Source organism: Hyla sarda, chromosome 4 (genome assembly GCF_029499605.1).
Source record: "Hyla sarda isolate aHylSar1 chromosome 4, aHylSar1.hap1, whole genome shotgun sequence".
Lineage (NCBI taxonomy): Eukaryota > Metazoa > Chordata > Amphibia > Anura > Hylidae > Hyla > Hyla sarda.
In genome coordinates, this window is record NC_079192.1 from 176,036,456 (window position 1) to 176,059,384 (window position 22,929).

Here is a 22,929-nt window from a genome sequence, read left to right on the forward strand (position 1 = left end):
GTCCGCAGGTTGGTGACCACTGATGTATGGTGATATTTTCTCCTTGTATACTGGTATTATTGGCAATATTGGTCTCAGTATACAGGATTTTGTCAGTAACAGTATGATGTAATATATATGATGATATTTCCCCCTTACATACTGGCGCAATAAAACTGCATGGCGGGGACCCCACTCATAAACTGTGTAAGGGGCCCCACGATTTCTGATGGCAGCCCTGCAAGGACCCCTCATAGAGAAGAATAAATGTACAACCCTAAAAGCAGACATCTGATACAGCCATAGATAGGAGGTGAGCCAGTAGCTAGAAATTATCAGTGCCAGCCACAAGATGGCGCCCGTTGCTATACCAACAAGACCACCAGTGCCCGCCAATCATACAGCGGCTTGATGTGACCACCTTGGTTTCTCCCCCCCCCCCACCTCCGGATTTTTCGCGCATGCGCATGCTCTGGTCAGGGGGTCGGGCAGCGCTTCGGGCGGAGAGGCAGCCAGTGATGGAGAGGGAGTGACCCGGGATCCGGCAGGGATTACGGCCGGGTAAGTGTGCAGTGTGTGAGGTGTAGGTGGAAGCCCCGGGATGTGCAGAGCTTTTCACATGTGCGGGATGTATGGGAATGCTCTCCCGGGTGCAGGTATCCATTGACATGTGTGGCTGCTGTATACTGAGCCCTCCCTGTGCACGGTCCTGCAGAGCTGGCCCATGTGGTACAGGCTGCTGGGATAGGTCTCTGTACACACACAGCTGTCTGTGATACCGCTGGAATGGCTCCAGACTGCTGGGCTTTGTATGGAAGGAGCCCCCACATATGTCACTCTACGGTCTATGTATGCTGCATGTCATGTCACCATGGTGGGGGCCCTGCAGCACATGGGACACTACTGAGAGAAAACTTTCCTGGGAATCCCAGCACTCCCCACATAAAATGCCATCTGTGTCCCAGTGACTGTGTATGAATGAATTCATTCAGCTTGGGTTGCTTTCTTAAAGGGACAGTCCAGTGAATGAAGGAGTTTCCCATAATGATTTGTCTGTGTGGTAGTTTTCCTCTCTAGTGAACAATTCTTGCAGTTTTGTTACTTTCAAGGAGTGGCAGCATAGTGTGAGTTGTAGCCTAGAATTAAGTGGCACTGCCAGTGGGTGAGAATACTGCACGACCACTGCTGTTTCTGTGCAGACCTGGAGGGAACACCCGCTACAGAGAGGCTGGAGGGCATTGACGCAGACCCCCACCAAAATACCCCAAACCTAACTCTACCCCTATGTAGGCTGTCTAGAATTGTACACACAAGGATGCAGGTTATGTACATTTATGCACACAGATGCAGGCTGTCTATACTTGTGCGCACACGGATGCAGGCTGTCTATACTTGTGCACACACAGATGCAGGCTGTCTATACTTGTGCACACACAGATGCAGGCTGTCTATACTTGTGCACACAGATGCAGGCTGTCTATACTTGTGCACACACGGATGCAGGCTGTCTTTACTTGTGCACACACAGATGCAGGCTGTCTATACTTGTGCACACACAGATGCAGGCTGTCTATACTTGTGCACACACAGATGCAGGCTGTCTATACTTGTGCACACACAGATGCAGGCTGTCTATACTTGTGCACACAGATGCAGGCTGTCTATACTTGTGCACACACGGATGCAGGCTGTCTATACTTGAGCACACGCGGACGCAGGCTGTCTATACTTGTGCACACGCGGATGCAGGCTGTCTATACTTGTGCACACACGGATGCAGGCTGTCTATACTTGTGCACACGCGGATGCAGGCTGTCTATACTTGAGCACACACGGACGCAGGCTGTCTATACTTGAGCACACACGGATGCAGGCTGTCTATACTTGAGCACACGCGGACGCAGGCTGTCTGTACCTGTAGGGGCACACGCGGACGCAGGCTGTCTGTACCTGTAGGGGCACACGCGGACGCAGGCTGTCTGTACCTGTAGGGGCACACGCGGACGCAGGCTGTCTGTACCTGTAGGGGCACACGCGGACGCAGGCTGTCTGTACCTGTAGGGGCGCACGCGGACGCAGGCTGTCTGTACCTGTAGGGGCGCACGCGGACGCAGGCTGTCTGTACCTGTAGGGGCGCACGCGGACGCAGGCTGTCTGTACCTGTAGGGGCGCACGCGGACGCAGGCTGTCTGTACCTGTAGGGGCGCACGCGGACGCAGGCTGTCTGTACCTGTAGGGGCGCACGCGGACGCAGGCTGTCTGTACCTGTAGGGGCGCACGCGGACGCAGGCTGTCTGTACCTGTAGGGGCGCACGCGGACGCAGGCTGTCTGTACCTGTAGGGGCGCACGCGGGCTTTCTGTACCTGTAGGGGCGCACGCGGGCTGTCTGTACCTGTAGGGGCGCACGCGGGCTGTCTGTACCTGTAGGGGCGCACGCGGGCTGTCTGTACCTGTAGGGGCGCACGCGGACGCGGGCTGTAAAAATATACATTGAGGTTGGTTGGCTTTAGTGAATGTGACTTCTGCTATGGATTATTTCATTAAGTATGTTAAATGGGCACTGTCAGATCCAAAAACTTTTTATATGTTGTTACTGATATAAATTAAAGACCTTTTGTAATATGGTTATTATGGTTAACACCTTCATGACCCGGGGTTTTTATGTTTTTGCACTTTTGTTTTTTCCTCCTTACCTTTTAAAAAAATCATAACTCTTTCAATTTTGCACCTAAAAATCCATATTATGGCTTATTTTTTTGTGCCACCAATTCTACTCTGTAATGACGTCAGTCATTTTACCCAAAAATCTACAGCGAAACGGAAAAAAAATTATTGTGCGACAAAATTTAAGAAACACCATTTTGTAACTTTTGGGGGCTTCTGTTTCTACGCAGTACTTTTTTTTGGTAAAAATGACACCTTCTCTTTATTCTGTAGGTCCATACGATTAAAGTGATACCTACTTATATAGGTATGATTTTGTCGTACTTCTGGAAAAAATCATAACTACATGCTAGGGATCGACCGATTATCGGTTTGGCCCATATTATCGGCCGATAATCACGATTTTGGGCATTATCGGTATCGGCAATTATCTTGCCGATAATGCCCCCCCGACCCACCGCACCGCGACCGCCCCCCCCGACCCGCCGCACCGCGTCGCACCCCCTACCGCACCGCCCTGGCCCCATTGCCTCACCCATCTCCGGTTTTATTATTACCTGTTCCCCGGGTCCACGCTACTTATGGCTCCTGCTGCGTCCTGCGTTACGCTGTGCGCAATTACGAGTGACGTGCGCGACGTGACGTCACCGTCAGTGCGCACAGTGACAGCTCAGAAGGACGCCACCGGAGCCAGATGTAGAGTGGACCCCGGGAACAGGTTATTATAAAACCGGGGATGGGGGAGGAAATGGGGCCGGGGCGGTGGGGGGTGTGACGTGGCGGTAGGGGGCGCGGAGCGGTGCGGCGGTGGGGGGAGCGGTGATAGGACTCAGGACCCCCGGACAGTCAGGGGGAGAGTAGCGGGTGGCGGCGGCGGTCTATGGCACCGCAAAAGCCACTGCAGTGCATTGATTTAAAGCGCCCGCTTTAAATCAATGATCTGCAGCGGTGTCGCGGGGGGATAAATAGCCAATAACTTATACCGGAATATCGATATAAGTTATCGGCTATCGGCCCTAAACTTCACCGATTATCGGGATTGGCCCTAAAACCGATATCGGTCGATCCCTACTACATGCAGGAAAATATATACATTTAAAATTGTCATCTTCTGACCCCTATAACTTTTCTATTTTTCTGCGTATGGGGCCGTGTTCTGAAGTTTTTAGCGGTACCATTTTTGTATTAATCTGACTTTTTGATCGCTTTTTATTCATTTTTTCATGATATAAAAAATGACCAAAAATAAGCTATTTTGGACTTTGGCATTTTTTGCGCGTACGCCATTGACCGTGCGGTTTAATTAACTATATATTTTTATAATGCGGACATTTCTGCACGTGGCGATACCACATATGTTTATTTTTATTTATACAATTTTTTTTTTTAAATGGGAAAAGGTGGGTGATTCAAACTTTTATTAGGGGTTTTATAAGGGGTTAAATGATCTTTTATTAATTTTTTTTTTTTGCAGTGTTTATAGCTCCCATAGGGGGATATAACACTGCACACATTAATCTTTTACATTGTTCAATGGTTTCTCATAGGAAACCATTGATCAATGATTCTGCCACTGGACTGCTCATGCCTGGATCTCAGGCACTGAGCAGTCATTCGGCGATCGTACAGCATGGAGGCAGGTAGGGATCCTCCGGCTGTTCAGGATGCCGCGAGTTCATAGCGGTGATCCCGAACAGCTCCCTGAGCTAACAGGCATTACTTTAGACGTGGCATTCAACTTTGAACATCGTGTCCAAAGAGTTAATAGCGCGCGACACCGCCATCAGTGCTGCGCGCTATTAGCCACGGCTCCCGGCCGCTGCTAAGTGCCGGGCCCGACCCGCTATGACGTGTGGCCATGGCATGGCCCCGCGTTATAGAATGGGATCCGACCCATGATGTACATGTATGTCATAGGTTGGTAAAGGGTTAATATTTAATAAAGGAAACAGCTCCTGAAAATCCCACCACTAGGGGTCCCTATAACTACTGGGATGCCAACCAGTCCTGCAGCAGCATCAGGCTTGTCCATGAGTGATGGACAAGAGATAACTCATGGACAATGATGCATGAGCAGACACACCAATCACCTCCCACCACAAGGGAGGACATGCCCCCTTCCCCTGACAGGATCTCTAACACTGTGAGCTAATGACAAGAGGTAATGTTATAGTAAATATAGGTGATAGAGGCAGAGAAATTAGATGTACATGAGCTAGATTAGGTACTGAGTAACAGTACGCTTTAGGAATACGGTACAAACGTTATTACCTTTATGGTTGTATACACTGTGTTTGCAGGTTTTGTTTCATCTAGCCTGTTGTTGTAGGACATTGGTTACATTACATACGTTGTGCACACTAGATGTCATGGCATGCAGTTTTTGGTTGGTAAAGCTGGCCATTCATCTGGAATCGCATGTGGTATGTGATGCAGTTTTTGGTTGGTAAAGCTGGCCATTCATCTGGAATCGCTCGTGGTATGTGATGCAGTTTTTCTGAGCCAAAGCCAGAAATGGATCCAGCAGAAAGGAGAAGTAGAAGAGCCTTTATTATATTTCTCATTCCCTTTGAATTTCACTGGAGACGATTAAAAAAAAAAGTCATCAAAACTTTTTACCCTTTTTCTGTGTGTCTGGATGTCTCGCCTTTTCTGTGGGTCTTCCCTTGCAGGGCGGGTTCTGAAAAGCTGGAGCTGCTGCTGATGCAAGTGTAGTATTCTGTTTTGTAAGCTTGTTATTAAAACTCTGGCTCCAGTTGCGTTGTCCTTTTGTTCTTTGTGACATTTGCATTTCATTTAATCATCTACTCAAGACCGTGTCACTGTGAACCTTATATTTAATTATTTCTATTTTAAAATCTTAATCAGCTGATATAAGCCCCAGAGAAAGTTGTGTAGTTCTTTTCAGTCTGACCACGGTGCTCTCTGCTGACACTCTTTTTTTATTATAAAAGTACAAAACTTATACAAAAACACAAAACAAGCTTAACCAGCTATAACATAAATAAGAAATACACTGGTCCAAAGAACAAAAACAAAACCCTGCATAACCGGCCAGCCCAGCTTTACAAAAACCTAAAATATGCCAACCCACCTAACCGAACCACACTCACACGCATACCAAAAATGAACATAAAAATAGCGCTTGGCTTATCAAAATATGAAAATAAAATTTTGCACTACCTGGCTACAACTCAAAACCATCCATATTCGGGAAACACAAAAAAAAAAAAAAAAAAAAATTACAAAAGCACAACTTGGCTTAGCAAAATATAAACATAAAATTTAGCACTACCTGGCTACAAAAAAAAAAAATAAAATAAAAAAAAAAAAAAGAAAAAAAAAAAAAATTTTTTATAAAATAAACAACGTAACAACATGATAAAATCAAGTAAACCACGTAACATAATAACTGGTCCGACTGCCATGACTACTGTAATGCTGTAATATAGAAACAAAATGAAAACAATATATAAACAATATACATACAAAATCACATGAACATAAAAATATAGTATTTAACTAAAAAAAAAAAAAATATAGATACACTAAAGAAAACCTACAAAAACAATAGAAAACCCTACCAAAATCCCTACACTAAAACTGTACCCACTCCCACACCACCCCTCCTGCACATGGGTCAGAGTCCATACCGTTCGTACACAAAGTCCTGTCCCTAACTGACCCATGTCAGGTCCCCAAAAGAAAAGCAAAACACCACCACCCACAAATACACCCTCCCCACCTAGCACTCCTCCCAACCAACTTACACACAAACTTATACACACTAACATATACACACTAAACCAAAGCTACCTTAGGCCCAAGTTTGGTCGCCTGTAAGCCCTTCATACCATATCAACTTAAAACAAAACAAAAAGCTAGCGTGTGCATGCATTAGCCCACCACCAGGAAGAAGGATGGCAGACTTGATACATCAAAATAATTTTAAACTCTTTCCCTAACTCCCCCTACAATTTTCCCTAATTCTATCCCTCCATTAAAACTGACCCTGCTCTCACCCTATCACTGTCCCTATAACACTGCCCCTAACCAAAATAAAGGTACTCTACCTAAAAAGGTCTAGTACCTAGGGCACATCAAAAGAAAAACCTCTCCACAGGAGAGAAGCCCTACTGGTACCAAGACTGCCATACTCCAAAGACCTGATCTTCCCGAGGTCACCGGTGATATTCCTACAGACCTCCACCTCGGAGAGGATTTTCTGTTGGGTCGACACTAAACACCGTGCGTTCCACGTGTAGTACCTAACCACTAAACTAACTAAGAATAAAGTGCCCCGATCTCGGCCACCCAGGTTCCTGAATGCCCCATAAGCCCACTCCGGATAGGTTAGGCCGGCAAGTTGACTCCAGCCAATGGAAGCGCCCACCCTGTTGTAAACCCCTATATTAAAGGGACAATGAAGCAGGAAGTGGTCCATGCTTTCCAGCGTGTCCCCGCACTCTTCTCGGGGACATCCCCGGTCATCAGAGTTCCTGCACTTCAGGTTGTCCCTTACATATAGCTTCCCCTGAAAGCAGCGCCAGGCCAAGTCCCAAAACTTCTGGGGGATCCTTTTCATGTTTAAAAGGTACAACCCCACCCTCAGATCCCGACCTGGGCAGTCCCTGAGCGCCAGAGGCTTCTGGAAATGGGTCAACAGAACCCGTTTGTCAAGGAACTGCCTTGACTGGGTCCTGATCTCCCACACTCCCAGACCCCACCGACGTATCGCCTTCAGAGTCGGGGTAGCATAAGCCGGAAGATATCCATGGGGCGTGCGGAGGTCCTTCACTCGCCCTCCTCTCTCCCATTCCTGGAAGAAAGGCCGAAACCATTCCCTGCAGGAGAGTACCCACGGAGGAGCCCTCTCTTTCCAGAGGTTTGCGATGTTAGCTTTCAAGAAGGTGTTCGTAAAGAACACCACAGGGTTTACCATAGATAAACCCCCTAGTCTCCTCGTGTGGTACGTAACCTCCCTCCTGACTAGGTTCATCCTGTTCCCCCATAACAGTTGGAAAAACAGGCTGTAGATCCTAGTGTAGTAAGCCTCTGGTAAGATACATACACTGCCCAGATAGATAAACAAAGGGAGCAGGTACGATTTGATCAGGTGTACCCTTTCCCTGAGGGTCATAGACCAACCCTTCCACTGGTCCACCTTCTGAGCGGCATCCTGTAGCTTACCGTCCCAGTTTTTGGTGGGATAATCATCCTGGCCGAATGTGATGCCTAAGACTTTTGCTGATTCTTGGGGCCCTGGAAGGGTGTCCGGGAGATCAAACGTGGGATCCCCCCCTCCCAGCCAGAGACTCTCACACTTATCCCGGTTGATCTTGGACCCGGATGCCTCCGAGTAGCGGTCCACCTCCGACATCACCACATCGACCTCCTCCTGTGAGGAGACGAAAATAGTGACATCGTCAGCGTACGCCACCACTCTCTGGGTGACATCCAGCTCCGCCAGACTCATCCCGACTCCCGCCAACGGCCCACAATCTACCCTCCGGACGAAGGGATCGATTGCGAACACGTATAAAAGCGGGCTCAAAGGACAACCCTGACGGACTCCGGACCCCACCTCAAAAGAGCGGCCAGACCAACCGTTCACCAGCGGGAAACTCTCTGCCCCTGCATACAAGATCTTAAGCCAATTAACAAAAGTACTCGGTAAGCCATATCTCAGGAGGACGGACCAGAGGTACTCGTGGTTCACCCGATCAAACGCCTTGGCCTGATCCAGGGACAGCAAGTACCCCTTCCAGAAACCCGCACTACTCCGCTCCACTGCCTCCCTGACACTAAGGACAGCACTTAAGGTGCTTCGGCCTGGAACAGAGCAGTGCTGAGTCCCCGAAAGGAGCCGGGGTGCAAACTTCACCAGCCGATTAAACAGTATCTTGGCCAGAAGCTTCCTGTCCGTATTGAGAAGAGCTATGGGCCTCCAATTCTCAATCCGGCTAGGATCTTTACCCTTTGACAGAAGAATCAGGGCTGACCTCCTCATTGACTTTGGTAGAGTGCCCGAGGAGAGACACTCATTGAATACCTCAGTCAAGAGGGGAGCTAAAGACTCCTTAAAGGTCCTGTACCACTCGGATGTTAAGCCATCCGGACCTGGCGACTTCTTAGGGGCAAGCCCCTCGATCGCCAGTCTCACTTCCTCTTCCCTGATTTCTTCTGCCAAAACATCAAGAGAGGGGTCTACCCCTGGCTCAGGAATGGTTTCAGCCAGGAAAGCCGACATCCTGTCTCGATCTAGATCCTTCCTTCCCAAGAGGTGCGAGTAGAAGGATCTGACGACCTCCAAGATCCCTGATCTGGACCGATTCAGAGATCCCGTACTATCAATCAGTCCTGAAATGACTTTACTACTCACTGACATCTTACAGTTTCTGTAAGGGTCGGGCGAGCGGTACTTCCCGAAATCCCTCTCAAAAACCAAAGATGCGTGCCTATCGTACTGACACCTCATCAGCAAGGATTTCACTCTGGAGATATCCTCTCGGCTACCTCCAGTCGAGACGAGAAGCTCGAGTTTCCTCCTCAGACCCTGATACAAGCGATACCTGTTCAGGGACCTGAGGCTTGAGAGCTGGCGGAAGAACCCCGCAACCCGCTTCTTGAATATCTCCCACCACTCCAGCTTATTACTACAAAGATCCAGTAAAGGTACCTGACTCTGAAGAAAATCCTCAAAGGACTGTCTTACCTCCGCTTCCTCCAGGAGGGACGAATTCAGCTTCCAATAACCTTTTCCCATCCGGGGGGTCTCTGAAACATTCAGGGAAAACAAAATCATACAGTGATCGGAGAACTCCACCTCAACCACGGACACTGCGGAAGAGACGGCTTCCTCCTTCAAATAAAACCTATCTATTCTAGACCTGCGACTACCTTGATGATAGGTGAAACCCGCGTGGCCCGAGGGGCTCCGGATGTGGGCATCCTCTAGGCGAGCTTCTCTAGTTATGCTAATCAGTGCCACACTATCGCAAGTCAGCGGACCATTGGAGCCTCTCCTATCTTGGGACCTCGTGACATTATTGAAGTCCCCTCCAAAGATCACCTGCCGACTCGTAAAAAGAAAGGGCTTAATCCTCATAAAGAGATCTTTACGGCCCCGCTTAGTTTGCGGGGCGTAGATGTTAATGAGTCGGAGCTCCTGTCCCTTCATGAAGACATCTAAGATCAGGCACCTCCCCATTTCTAATTCAATAACCCGTCGGCATTCAACAGGAGCGGTAAAAAGGACCGCCACCCCACTATACGACTCAGCCGCAAGAGACCAGTGGGAGGGGCCGCGCCTCCACTCTCTCCTGGCTTTTACCAGGGAGGCTAGATCTGACAACCTGGTCTCCTGCAGATACAAAATGTCGGCTTCAACACGGCCGAGAAAATCAAAGGCTGCAAATCTAGCCGTATCCGACTTTATGCTGGCACAATTAATAGATGCCAGCGTCAATGGGGTGAGTGCCGCCATACAGGGTGATTGAATTAGATGGCCTCACCCTTTATTTCTTTTTCCCCTTCTTTTTAGCCCCCTCATCCCCCGAAGACGACGAAAGGGCAGGACCACTCTTACATCTTTTTTTAGACTCCGATTGGTCCATAAGGTCCCCGTGTCCGTCCGGCCCCGGTCTAGCCCTGTCCTCTGAGGAAGGTGCCTCAACAGGACAGGGCCCAGTTCCCCCCAGAGGCTCTTTCTCCCGAGGCACCCCGCCCTCACCTTCCCCCTCCAAGGAGGGGGAGGAGATGGTATCGAGGACGAGGTACCGGTTTGACAGGTCAATCAGAGGGGGGGCAGCCAGGCTTCCGCTTTGGACCTGGCCCGTAGTACCAGGAGCTTCAGAGGGCTCTGACCTCTTCTTTCTCCCTTTCCTTTTGCCCTTTTCTTTCTTTTTGGGCCTCACCCCACTCTCCTCATCCACACTTTCATAGTGGGAGGAATCGGAAGGGTCGGCCATATTGCTTTCCTCTCTGTGAAGTCTCCTGATCTCCTCATCCAGCACATTCTCCACCAGGGCTTCAGCAGTTACAGGGCCAGCTTCAGGAGCAGGGACTGAAGCTACCCCCGCCACCTGGGCACTCTCCAGCTCCCTACTCCTTCTACGATTTTCCTCCCGCCTTAGTTTGGCAGGGCCCTTTTTCCTCCTCACTAGCCCTGTTGCGCCCCCATCCCTGCCCGTACCCTCCCCAGCCGAGGCAACTTCACAGCTCTCCTCAGCTGGAGCGGCCGCTGCATGGGCGAAGGCGCTAGGACAACGGCTGAAAGGGTGTCCGAGGACACCACACAGGTGGCACCGGATCTGCCGACAGGATGCGGCCAGATGACCCACCCCACCACACAAAGCGCAGACCTGCACAGTACAGGCTGCGCTAAAGTGGGTGGGGCTGCCACACCTGTGACAGACCTTAGGCTGCCCCTGGTAGAAGACCTGGATCCTATCACGTCCAAGGAAGGCGGCTGACGGAATGTGGGCAACCGTACTCCCTGAACGCTTGAGTTTGACGGAAAACGTCCAGGCCCCGGACCAGATCCCGTGCTCATCCAAGTTTTTCTTGGGCATGTCCGTCACATCCCCATACCGTCCAAGCCAGGTCATGATATCATAACAAGAAAGTGACTCGTTACGGGTCAAAACGGTCACCTTCTTGACAGCATTCTGACGGGAAATCGCCTTTACGGCGAACTCCCGCCAGCCGGGCTCGTTTTTTGCAACTTCGTAGTTTGACCAGAAGAGTTCGAGACCCTCTGGCCGAACGAAACTGACATCAAACTCACACGAACCGTAGGGGTGGATCAGGGCAAAGATGTCACATGCCCTGAATTCCATCTGGAGGAGGAGCTCAACCACTTTAGCGCGAGGCGGGCACGCATCCTCGCCCCTCCAAATCAGACGGACCACATTCCTACGGTTATTGTCCTGCCCAGTTGTCGGGAGGGACCAGACCACCTCCCCATTCCGCTCTCGGAAAGCCCCCAAACCGTGCCTCTCTATCCAGAAAGACAGGTCGACCTCACCCCTCCCCTCTACCTGGATCGACCTGTCGCCCCTACGCAGAGCCTCCAGGAGGCGCTGTTGCAAGTGGCCTCCAGAGCCGGCCGGAGACGGGGACCCCCCTGAACCCCCGGCAGCGACATTAGCATAACTTCTAGGAGCAGTCACTACCGGGGGGGCAGCCGGACCAGACCCAGACCCATCAGTACAGCCACTCACACCACTACTCCCATCTTTATTCCCATCCATACCAGACTTCCCATTCTTACCACTACTACTCCCACCATCATTCACTCCACTTACACTCCCCACATCCACACCTCTACTACACTCAGCATTCTCACATCCTCCACTCTTTTCCTGCCTAATGGATTCTGGGCTGGCTGGGACCTGTAGTACTGCTGGTCTTATTATGGTTTTCTGTGCTGGGGTCGATGCTGCTGCTGCCGGGGTCGACACTGATGACTCCTCCTCCATGTGCGATGACACGTCCTGAGTCTGGGGCTGCCCCTCAAAGCGCACCCCAGCTCCTCCCACAGCGCCATCGCTTGGTTTGCCTAACCACACAGGCTCTGCAGGGGATATCGGTGCCCGGACACTCCCCCCCCTCACAGAGGAGTGCCCCGCAGCACCCACAGAACACACAGTACTCGGGGGACCGCCCCCCGAGCACACAGACACTCCGCTCTCCGCCACCGGTGCCCGGACACTCCCCCCCCCCTCACAGGGGAGTGCCCCGCAGCACCGGTAATGCCCACAGTTCTCGGGGAACTGCCCCCCGAGCACACAGCAGCAAAACTCGCCTCTGGCACTGGGACACGCCCCCCGCCACCCTGGGGCGGCCCTGCAGTGCCAGAGCTGCCCACCATGAGCCCATCCTTCCCCTCCCTACCGGCAGGATGGGTGTGCTTTACAGCTATTGCGTCCGCAGCCTTTTCTGACGCCATGCTGTACCCCCCATGCTGGCTCCGTTCCACCACAGAAACGGAGTCTGGCAGTCTGGGGGGCCCAGCAGCCTGAACCAGCTTTGCAGCTGGCCCTGACTGCTGGAAAGGGACAAACATGTACTTTACTGTCTCCTGAGTCTTCTGCTTCTTACGCTTTACTGCCACATCATCGCACTGGTCATCTCCAAAGGTAAAGTTCTGGAGGTGGGCTGGGGACTCCTGCATAACAATCGCCCTCAGTAATCCCCCAGCCTCACTCTCCAGTTCATCCTCCTCGCTCTCACTTAATGGAAGCGCCACCTGGGCTGGCTCTATGTAGCTGTCCTGGGTGTTATAGGGAGTAGCTACAGGCAAGACATCCATTTCCACCACTTCTGCTCTTTCTCCCACATTCTCCTTCTTCTTTATGCCTTCACCATCCACACTTTCTTCACCGCCACTACTCTCCCCATCATCCACCTCCACCTTACCTGGGGATTTCATGGCGGCAAACCGGTTGTTGTTCTGAAGCTTCTCCTTGAAGAGACCGCTCCCCTCCAAGATCTCTGCTCTCCTCTCCTCCAGTTGCACAATCTCAGCCTTCAGTGCTGAGATCTTTCTTCTTAGCTCTGGTCTGCTCTTTTTGGGTGCAGTGTTCACCAGATTCTGAGCCCCTTGCAGATCTTGTCTGGCCAACTTCAGCTCCTTGCCACAGCGATCATATTCAGCAAACCGCGCGGCCATGCGGGAGCAGTAGGTGGCGCTGGACTCCTTGGGCCCTCTCTCTGCCCACAACTCCACACTTCTTCTTCTTGCTTTTCTTTCACCAGTCCTCTGGCTGGCAACCGTTGCCGGGGGTGCAGAGCCTGCATTGCTGCAGACTCTGCCAGATCTTCTCCCCCCGGCCGGAATGGCTGTTGCTGTTTGCTCTCCACCCCCCGCCAGCCTTGAAGAACGGGAGGTGGAGGCCCTGGGCTCCATGCAGGGAGGCTCTCCCCAGGAGCCTGACACACTCCTGGGAAGGCGGATGGATCACCTGCTCTGGTCTGATCTGCTGGAAGTTTGTGGAGCTCAACAAGGGACACACCCGCACGCTGCTCACACTGAACTGTTGTGTTCACAGGATGTGCTCTCTGCTGACACCTCTGTCCATGTCAGGAACTGTCCAGAGTAGGAGCAAATCCCCATAGCAAATCTTTCATGCTCTGGACTGTTCCTGACATGGACAGAGGTGGTGGCAGAGAGCAATGTGGTCAGACTGAAAAGAACTATACAACTTCCTCCAAAGCAAACAGCAGCTGATCAGTACTGGAACACTTAAAGGGGTACTCCGGTGGAAAAGTATTATTTTTTTTTAATCATCTGGTGACAGAAAGTTAAAAAGATTTATAAATTACTGCTATATAAAAATCTTAATCCTTCCAGTACTTATCAGCTGTTGTATGCTACAGAGGAAGTTCTTTACTTTTTCTAATTTCCTTTCTGTCTGACCACAGTGCTCTCTGCTGACACCTCTGTCCATGTCAGGAACTATCCAGAGCAGGATAGGTTTGCTATGGGTATTTGCTCCTACTCTGGACAGTTCCTGATACAGACAGAGGTGTCAGCAGAGAGCAATGTGGTCAGACAGAAAGGAAATGTAGTATACTCTGTAGTATACAACAGCTGATAAATACTGGAAGGATCAAGGTTTTTATATAGAAGTAATTTATAAATCTTTTTAACTTTCTGGCACCAGTTGATTTAAGAAAAAAAAAAAGAAAAAAAAAAAAAAAAAAAGAAAAACAGTGCAGCCAGGGGGCTGAGTCGGGACCCCGTACAGGAGATCACGGGGGTCCCAGCGGTCAGACTCTCCCCCCGCCCACTCCTCCCCCTTGTGATCAGACATTTATACATTTCTTAGCACTAGACATCTTTAAGGTTTTTCTCATTGGCCCATATCATGTACGGTATTGGAGTATGTAGCAGATTAGTGCAGAAAGTTAACCGTATGTTTTCATTGACTTTATCTAGAGACCAGATCCCCTTGGCAATCCTGAGTGAGCTAAGCACAGCCACAGAGTCTTCATGAATGTATCAGCCTAGATCCAGGTATTGTAAATTACATTGTGTAGACTAGATACCATTGCTGGGGACTCGGGACTGTGAGAAATACTAGGTCTTCATCAATTTTCAGCCTGACTATAAGCAGGAATATTTTTATTCACATACAGCAAAAGGAAATTGTGAAAATGGCAAGGAATTGAAACAGTATATTACAAAAGTGACGCAATTATTATTTTTATAGTGATTGATTACATTTTGGCATATCATGAGGGCATGCTGTCACTTTATGATCAATTGGGGTCAGACATCTCGGACCTTTAAAGGGGTACTCCGCTGCCCCAGCGTTCAGAACATTTTGTTCCAAACGCTTGGAGCGGGCAGCGGGGGTCGTGACTTCATGGCCACGTCCCTCGTGACATCACTCCACGCCCCCTCAATCCCGGTCTATTGGAGGAGCGTGGCATTCGCCATGCTCCCTCTCATAGACTTGCATCGAGGGGGTGTTGCATGACGGCACGAGGGCCGTGGCATGACGTCATGACCCCCACCACCCGCACCCAGCTTTCAAAACTAACGTCGGGTGCTGCACAGAGATTGCGGGGGTCCTAGCTGTGGGATCCCCGTGATCAGACATCTTATTCCCTATCCTTTGGATAGGGGATAAGATGTCTAGGGGCTGAGTACCCCTTTAAAGTTCATGAGACTGAAGGAGATGCAGTGCTGATGTGTTTTTTTCCTGTAAATTCCCACTGCCCACCGAGCTATGCAGTGAAGGCAACACAACCCCACTGTCCTGATACCAGACCTGTGATCTATGGAGCGATATCATCGATTTTCTCTTATTAGATGGATGTGCACCGTGTGTTGTTCTGTTATTTTGATCTGGTTGTTTTTTCTTTATTTTATTTTCTGATGATGATTGTTGGGAATAAGAAAACTGACTTATCGTCAGTGACTTATCTGAAGTTCAGCATCTACTTTCTAATATAAAAGTGCCCATACACTTAAAGGGGTTCTCCGGTGCTTAAACATCTTATCCTCTATCCAAAGGATAGGGGATAAGATGCCTGATCACGGGAGTCCTGCCGCTGGGGACCCCCGGGATCATGCACGCGGCACCCTGTTTGTAATCAGTCCCCGGAGCGTGTTCGCTCCGTGTCTGATTACGGGCGACTACAGGGCGGGCGGTGTGTGACGTCACGCTCCGCCCCTCAATGCAAGCCTACGGGAGGGGGCGTGATAGCTGTCAAGCCCCCTCCCATAGGCTTGCATTGCGGGGCGGAGCATGATGTCACACACCGCCTGCCCTGTAGTCGCCCGTAATCAGACCCGGAGCGAACACGCTCCAGGGACTGATTACAAACAGGGTGCCGCGTGCATGATCCCGGGGGTCCCCAGCAGCGGGACTCCCGCGATCAGGCATCTTATCTCCTATCCTTTGGATAGGGGATAAGATGTTTAAGCACCGGAGAACCCCTTTAAAGTGTACCTGTCAATATGAAACCTTTTTTGACTTGTTAAAAGTTTTGTTCATTCGGGGTCTGTGTTCACACCCCCACCAATCACTAGAATGAGCCAGAAAGAAGTTCTTAACCATGCACTTGTTTCCTTGCACTTCGTACGTATGTACGTATGTACGTATGTATGTATGTATGTATTTCACAATACTGTATACACAATTTTGTGTCCACACTGCTGATTTGTGGATTTCATCCATTGTTACTTCCTGCCTACATGGTCATTGCTCCTTAAAGGGGTACTCCAGTGAAAACATTTTTTTTAAATCAACTGATATTAAAAAAATCCTAATCCTTCCAGTACTTATCAGCTGCTGTATACTACAGAGGAAGTTATTTTCTTTTTGAATTTCTTTTCTGTCTTACCACAGTGCTCTCTGCTGACACCTCTGTCCATGTCAGGAACTGTCCAGAGCGGGATAGTTTTGCACTGGGCATTTGCTCCTACTCTGGACAGTTCCTGACATGGACAGAGGTGTCAGCAGAGAGCACTGTGGTCAGACAGAAAAGAAATCCGAAAAGAAAAAAACTTCCTCTGTAGTATACAGCAGCTGATAAGTACTGGAAGGATTAAGATTTTTATATAAAAGTAATTTACTAAATCTGTTTAACTTTCTGGCACCAGTTGATTTAAAAAAAACAAAAACAAAAAAAAAAAACAGCAGTGCAGTCGGGGCTGAGAGACTGTATTAAAGGGGTACTCCGGTAAAAAAAAACAACAACAATTTTTTTTAAATAAACTGGTACCAGAACGTTAAACAGATCTGTAAATTACTACTCTTTAAAAATCTTAATCCTTCCAGTACTTATAACTGCTGTATGCTCCACAGTAACTTCTTTTCTTTTTAAATGTATTTTCTGACTGACCGCAGTGCTCTCTGCTGACACCTCTGTCTGCCTCAGGAACTGTCAAGAGCAGGAGAGGTTTCCTATGGGGATTTGCTCCTACTCTGGACAGTTCCTGAGACAGACAGAGGTGTCAGCAGAGAGCACTGTGGTCAGACAGAAAATAAATTTGAAAAGAACTTTAACTGGAGCATACAGCACCTGATAAGTACTGGAAGGGTTAAGATTTTTAAATAGAATAAACTTACAAATCTGTTTAGCGTTCTGGCACCAGTTGAATGTTTTTTTTTTTTTTTTACTGGAGTACCCCTTTAATACAGTCTCTAGGCACTGCCATTAAAGGGGTACTTCGGCGCTAAGACATCTTATCCTCTATCCAAAGGATATGGGATAAGATGTCTGATCGCGGGGGTCCCGCCGCTGGTGACCCCCGTGATCTTGCACGCAGCACCCCGTTATAATCAGTCCCAGGAGCATGTTCGCTCCGGGTCTGATTACTGGCAATCACAGGGGCCGGAGCATTGTGATGTCACGGCCCCGCCCAGTGTGACGTCACGCTCCACCCCCTCCATGCAAGCCTATGGGAGGGGGTGTGACAGCTCAATGGTGACAGTCACAATGGCGACTAAGAATTTTGTGGTCGCTCCCTGGTTTTTATCAGCCCTTTCCAATAAGGATTTATAATAAAAAAAAAAATAATAATAATTCTACTTCCACCTCTGTTTCTAATCCCCCATTCTTGGAGTTGGCGCTCTGGTGTTAGGTGAGCAGCAGACGCCAGGTGACCCCTGCAGCCAGTCAGCGGCCCTGAAGGTCACACTTCATACTTAGGATTTTTCAGCATCATGCCACTGTCGAGCTTGCTTATTGGCTGTGGCAGTCGCGTGACACTGAAGAGCCTACTAAAGACACCAGATGGTGAACAGTGGCATAGGTTAGTAAGAAATGTATTATTATAATTTTTTTTTGTTAAAAGTTGAGGGGACAGAAATAACTGTGACACACAGATGGGAGATTAGGGGACAGTATTAACTGTCACACGGGGCGAGTAGAGGAGACTGTAAGGACTGTGACACAGGAGGAGATAAGGGAACACTAATGACTGATCATATGACATCACATAATGTTCTGTTGCATGATGTCACAAGGGACGTGTGGAATCCTGGCTTTTAATGTTTTTTTTTTGCTAGCTCCTAGATCTTTAACAAATTTGTCAGGCTCTGGACTATTGGAGACCAGGGACCCAGCCATAAGAACTTTCACTGACCTAAAACTAAAAAACCAAGAGTCTCTAGAAACATATTTATGGTTGCATTACCTGCTGACGTAAACTCCATGTCCAGCTCTGGTTTAATGGATTTACATTTGTTAGGCTGGGTGCACATGGGCATTTTTCCTGTCCGTTATAGAAATGGGCAACAGAGATGAAAAAAAAAGGCAACACATCCCATTTATGTCAGTGGGCATCTTTTAATCTCCACTGTACACTTATTGTCCGTTAGGTTCAGTTTGCTTTATTTTTGAGCAGAGAAAAGAATGGCATGTAGGATTCCTTTTCCGTCATAAATATGACAGTGCCCATATAAAGTGCTACTATCTTTCTTGTACACTGGTGCCCAGTACTGTACACAGTATTCTATGTGTGGTTCGACTAGTGATTTGTACAGTGGTAGAAATATTTCCTTGTCGTGGGCATCTATGCCCCTCTAGATGCACCCCATGATTTTATTTGCCTTTGTAGCAGCTGCCCGACACTGGTTATTACAGTTAAAGGGGTAACTAGGCTTTTGACGTGCCTAAAGTTTTATTTGGTTGGGGCCTAGGTGGATAGAGCATTGTGCTGAATGTGTGCACATAGGGGGCGATATATCAAGATTTGTGTAGAGGAACAGGTCACCAGTTGCCAATAGTAACCAATCAGATAACTGAGAAAAAGAAAAAAAAAGTTTGTACTTTCAGCTCACCATTTGCCAGAATATAAAGGGAGAAGATGTCCATTTGTAGGGAGCACAGGAAACAAGAGCCAAGCCATATCCTTGGTACAATCCAATACGAAAAGACTGGTTCCAGCTCCACCAAAAAATAGTTAAAATAGGTAACTTAAATTCATATCATATAAAAAAAATGATGAAAGGAAAAAACACATAACAAAAAAGTGTTCTAGTGAGTTAAAAACCCACATCCGCCGCCGCGTTCCGAACAAATATGTTCTTAACCATGATTAATTTGTTGGAAACGCGTCGGTGGACGTGGGTTTTTAACTCACTAGAACACTCTTTTGTTATGTGTGTTTTCCTTTCATAATTTTTTTTTATATGATATGAATTAAAGTTACCTATTTAACTATTTTTTGGTGGAGCTGGAACCCCTATCAATTAGATAACTACTTTCATTTTTCAGAGGCTTTTTTAAAAAGTGAAAGAAGTGATCTGATTGGTTGCTATGGTCAACTTTTCCTCCGCTCAGGTTTTGATAAATCTCCCCCATTGTGTGTTGTAGAAATCCTCATCCAATAACTTAGTGCCAATTCTAGTTACATTTTTTGTTCTAGACTAGTAAAGAATACATGTATTTGGGGTCGGCACTCTATATACACAAGCTAAACACAGTCCATGTGTGTGATCCTCAGTGTCCAGTGAGTCTAGTTTAGTGTGAAAGGTGAGAGGAAGAAATAGTTGACTCCTGAGTGGAAGTCTATTTTCGGATCACTGGGGTGTCCTGTGTTTCTGTGCTTTAGGAACCAGTCAATTTGGCACCCACAGAGATTAGTGAGGGATCTGTATGTTGTTTTACGCAGGAAGAAGGGAACAGTTTTATTATTTATTTTTAATGTTTTAACTATATCAGTCCATTATCTCATTACTACTGTGTTGAAAACATATGTCATTCAAATTCGCTGCACGGACATCACTACCTATACCATAGACTCCATTTTTCAAAAATTGACTTTTATCAAAAGGTGGCTGATTGCTATATTTTATTATTCTATATTTTTAAATTTTTTTATCTGAATATTTTTAAGTTATATTAAATACATCTTGTGCAAAGGGCCCTGCACTGATGTATATTGTATTATAATCTAATAATTGTGATTTATACTATATGTTTCCAACCTCAATTCGGGTTTACCATGAAATATACACCCCAGTAATAATTCACAAACATTATTATTAATAATTTAGTTTTCTTCTATTTCTTCATTTTTTGTTTTTCCTTCCACTGTCTCTAGAGGACTGGTTCTTGTATATAACAATTTATCTACAAAGACTGTTTTCATCAGGTCCTGATTGGAAATTTTTTTTTCTTTGTATGTTTTGATATACGCATATATATATACGTTTGTAGTAGCAGTTTACAGTGTTTTTTGTTCATGCAGTTGTGGACACATCACACATGGCATCTTTGCTGTGGATTTCATGTAGAACATCATTTGCAGTAGCAGTGAAGTGGATAAGATTTTAAAACTCTCATTCCTATGCTGTGGAAAAATTCTGCGCAGAAATGGACGTGCTGCTGGAGACTGAGTCTGTAGTAGGGCTATGGAGCTGGCTGATCAAAACCTTTAACAAGCCTGTGTAACGTGTTAATTTTCTTTCAAATGGCAGGGACACCTAAAGTTATTCTGAAAAGCCTGTGAAGAAAATCTGGTAAAACGGATATTCCTTAAAGGAGTACTCCGGTGTAAACCAGTTTATATCATATCAGCTGGTTCCAGAAAGTTAAACAGACTTGTAAATCACTTAATCCTTCCAGTAGTTATCAGATGCTGTATGCTACAGAGGAAGTGCTACTGCAACCTCTGTCTGTGTTAGGAACCGTCCAGAGTAGAAGCAAATCCCCCATAGCAAACCTCTCCTGCTCTGGACAGTTCCTGACATGGACAGAGGTGTCAGCAAAGAGCACTGTGGTCAGACAGAAAAGAACTCTACTTCCTGTGGAACATTCAGCAGCTTATAAGTACTGGAAGGATTAAGATTTTCCAATAGAAGTAATTTACAAATCTGTTTAACTTTCTGGCACCAGTTGATTTTGAAAAAAAAATGTTTTCCACTGGAGTACCCCTTTAATGCAGTTGTCTCAAACTGTGTCCCTCTAGATGTTGCAAAACTTCAACTCCCAGCATGCCCGTTGGCTGTCCGGGCATGCTGGGAGTTGGAGTTTTGCAACATCTGGAGGGCCACAGTTTGAGTCCACTGACTTACAGGAGAACTGTGGCGCAAAACACATTTCACTGCCTCTGTGCCTGGGCTGCAAAAAACAAACTTTAAAACTCAGCTTCCTGTGTTGCGCTGACAACGGTGTCCCGTTCCTCCGGTGCTAGTCTTCTTCCTGCTTCTTGGGCTTTGCGTCTCATACTGTGCTCAGTGTATTGCCAGCCAAAGCAATGTCCCGCCTCGGCCGGTGATAGGCTGAGTGCACTGTCATGTAAGGAGGAGCCTGGACCCTGCCTTCTCCCTGCTGCCTTACATGGCACTGCGCTCAGCATATCACTGGCCGAGGCGGGACATTGCCGTGGCCGGCGATACGCTGAGTGCAATATGAGTCACCAAGCCCAAAAAGCAGGAAGCAGACCAGCATTGGAGGAACGGGACACAGATATTGGCGCAATGGGGGGAACGAAGGAAGGGGAGTTAAAGTTTTTTTTAACTTTTTGCTCACCGGGCACAGGGGAAGTGAAAAGTGTTGTGCCACAGTTTTCCTTTAAAAGGAACCAATCAGCAGACTTTAGCATAGAGCTAAATTACATACTAGGTTCATACCGAATACCGGTGTTATTGTCCTACGATATGAATTTTTCACAAACCGCAATACCGCTCCCTTAGCAACCAACTCCAATGCATGATGGCGTAGTGAAACGTCCGGCCGCACAGTGTCTCAGGGATGTGTAGTCCGATCCGCACAGAACTGACTGTGAGGAGCTGGGAGGGGACTACAACTCCCGGCAGATACATGACTTCCGGGCGGGTGCGGGAAATTTGAGCAGAACTGCGGAAACATGGATGAGAGTTACCGGGCGGCCTGACCAAGACCCCGGGTACCATGGTGAGGACCCCCGACCACCTGGCCCCGGCATCTTCCCCGCATGACGTCACCAGCTCACCTGATTTTGATGCCATTTTTTCATGTATTTAAACATGCATACCGGTCACCTTGCCATACAGCACCCACCTGCAATTGAAAAAGGGAGCGGCTAAAGACCTACACCGCACCCGGCGCTACCTCCGCCTTTTTCCTCCATTCATTGCTCATTTTACAGATTGGTGCAGGTCTGGCAGGCATTCATAACATATACGGTGGATATGCTGCAAATGTTTGAGTTGGGAATACCCCTTAAGCACATTGGCCCACATTTATCATTGTAGTGTAAGGGAAGCATTTTTCTACACCTTTTTTTGTGTGTAGGAGCAACAAATTTATTAAATGGTCGCAGAGCATTTGATAAATTTTGTGCAGGTCACATTTTCTGAAATTTCTCTCTTCACATACACCAAAAAGCTAAGCTGTGTCTGCGCTGGTGTAGTTTTACAGACTTTTCAGTGGATTTGCGCCTTTTTTGCTCCTTTTCCCAAAAAGCCGCAGTTGATAAATCCCTTCCATATCATGTGGATTGCAACTCAAACTAAGCAGAAATGTGTAAACAAAAAGCTAATTTATTTACAAAAAACCTCCCCGTCTGTCTTCAGGTTGGGCGTGGTTCTGCAGCTCAGTTCATTTAAAGTGAATGGAGCCAAGTTGTAATGCCACACCCAACCTGGAGACAGATGGGCAGTGTTTTTTTTAAAATAGAAATTAGCTCTGTTTTTCTATTCCTGGATAACCCCTTTAAGACACCAAATGCACCAGATATCTTTACTTAATTCAAAGGTTCTAAATTCACAATAAAGAAATGACATTCCCTTTCTTAAACCCACATTCGGATACTCGGACACTATAGACAGTACAGT

The 22,929-nt window shown here is 47.7% G+C and overlaps 1 protein-coding gene across 1 annotated transcript in view; it reads left to right on the top strand.

The window, feature by feature from the left end:
• The first annotated feature begins 419 nt into the window (after positions 1 to 419).
• The window catches only part of TLN2 (talin 2), a 258,674-nt gene continuing 236,164 nt past the window's right edge, over positions 420 to 22,929 (top strand). The window contains exon 1 of the mRNA XM_056572820.1: positions 420 to 540. The gene's annotated coding sequence lies outside the window, so the exon portion shown is untranslated. The remainder of the gene's footprint in view (positions 541 to 22,929) is intronic.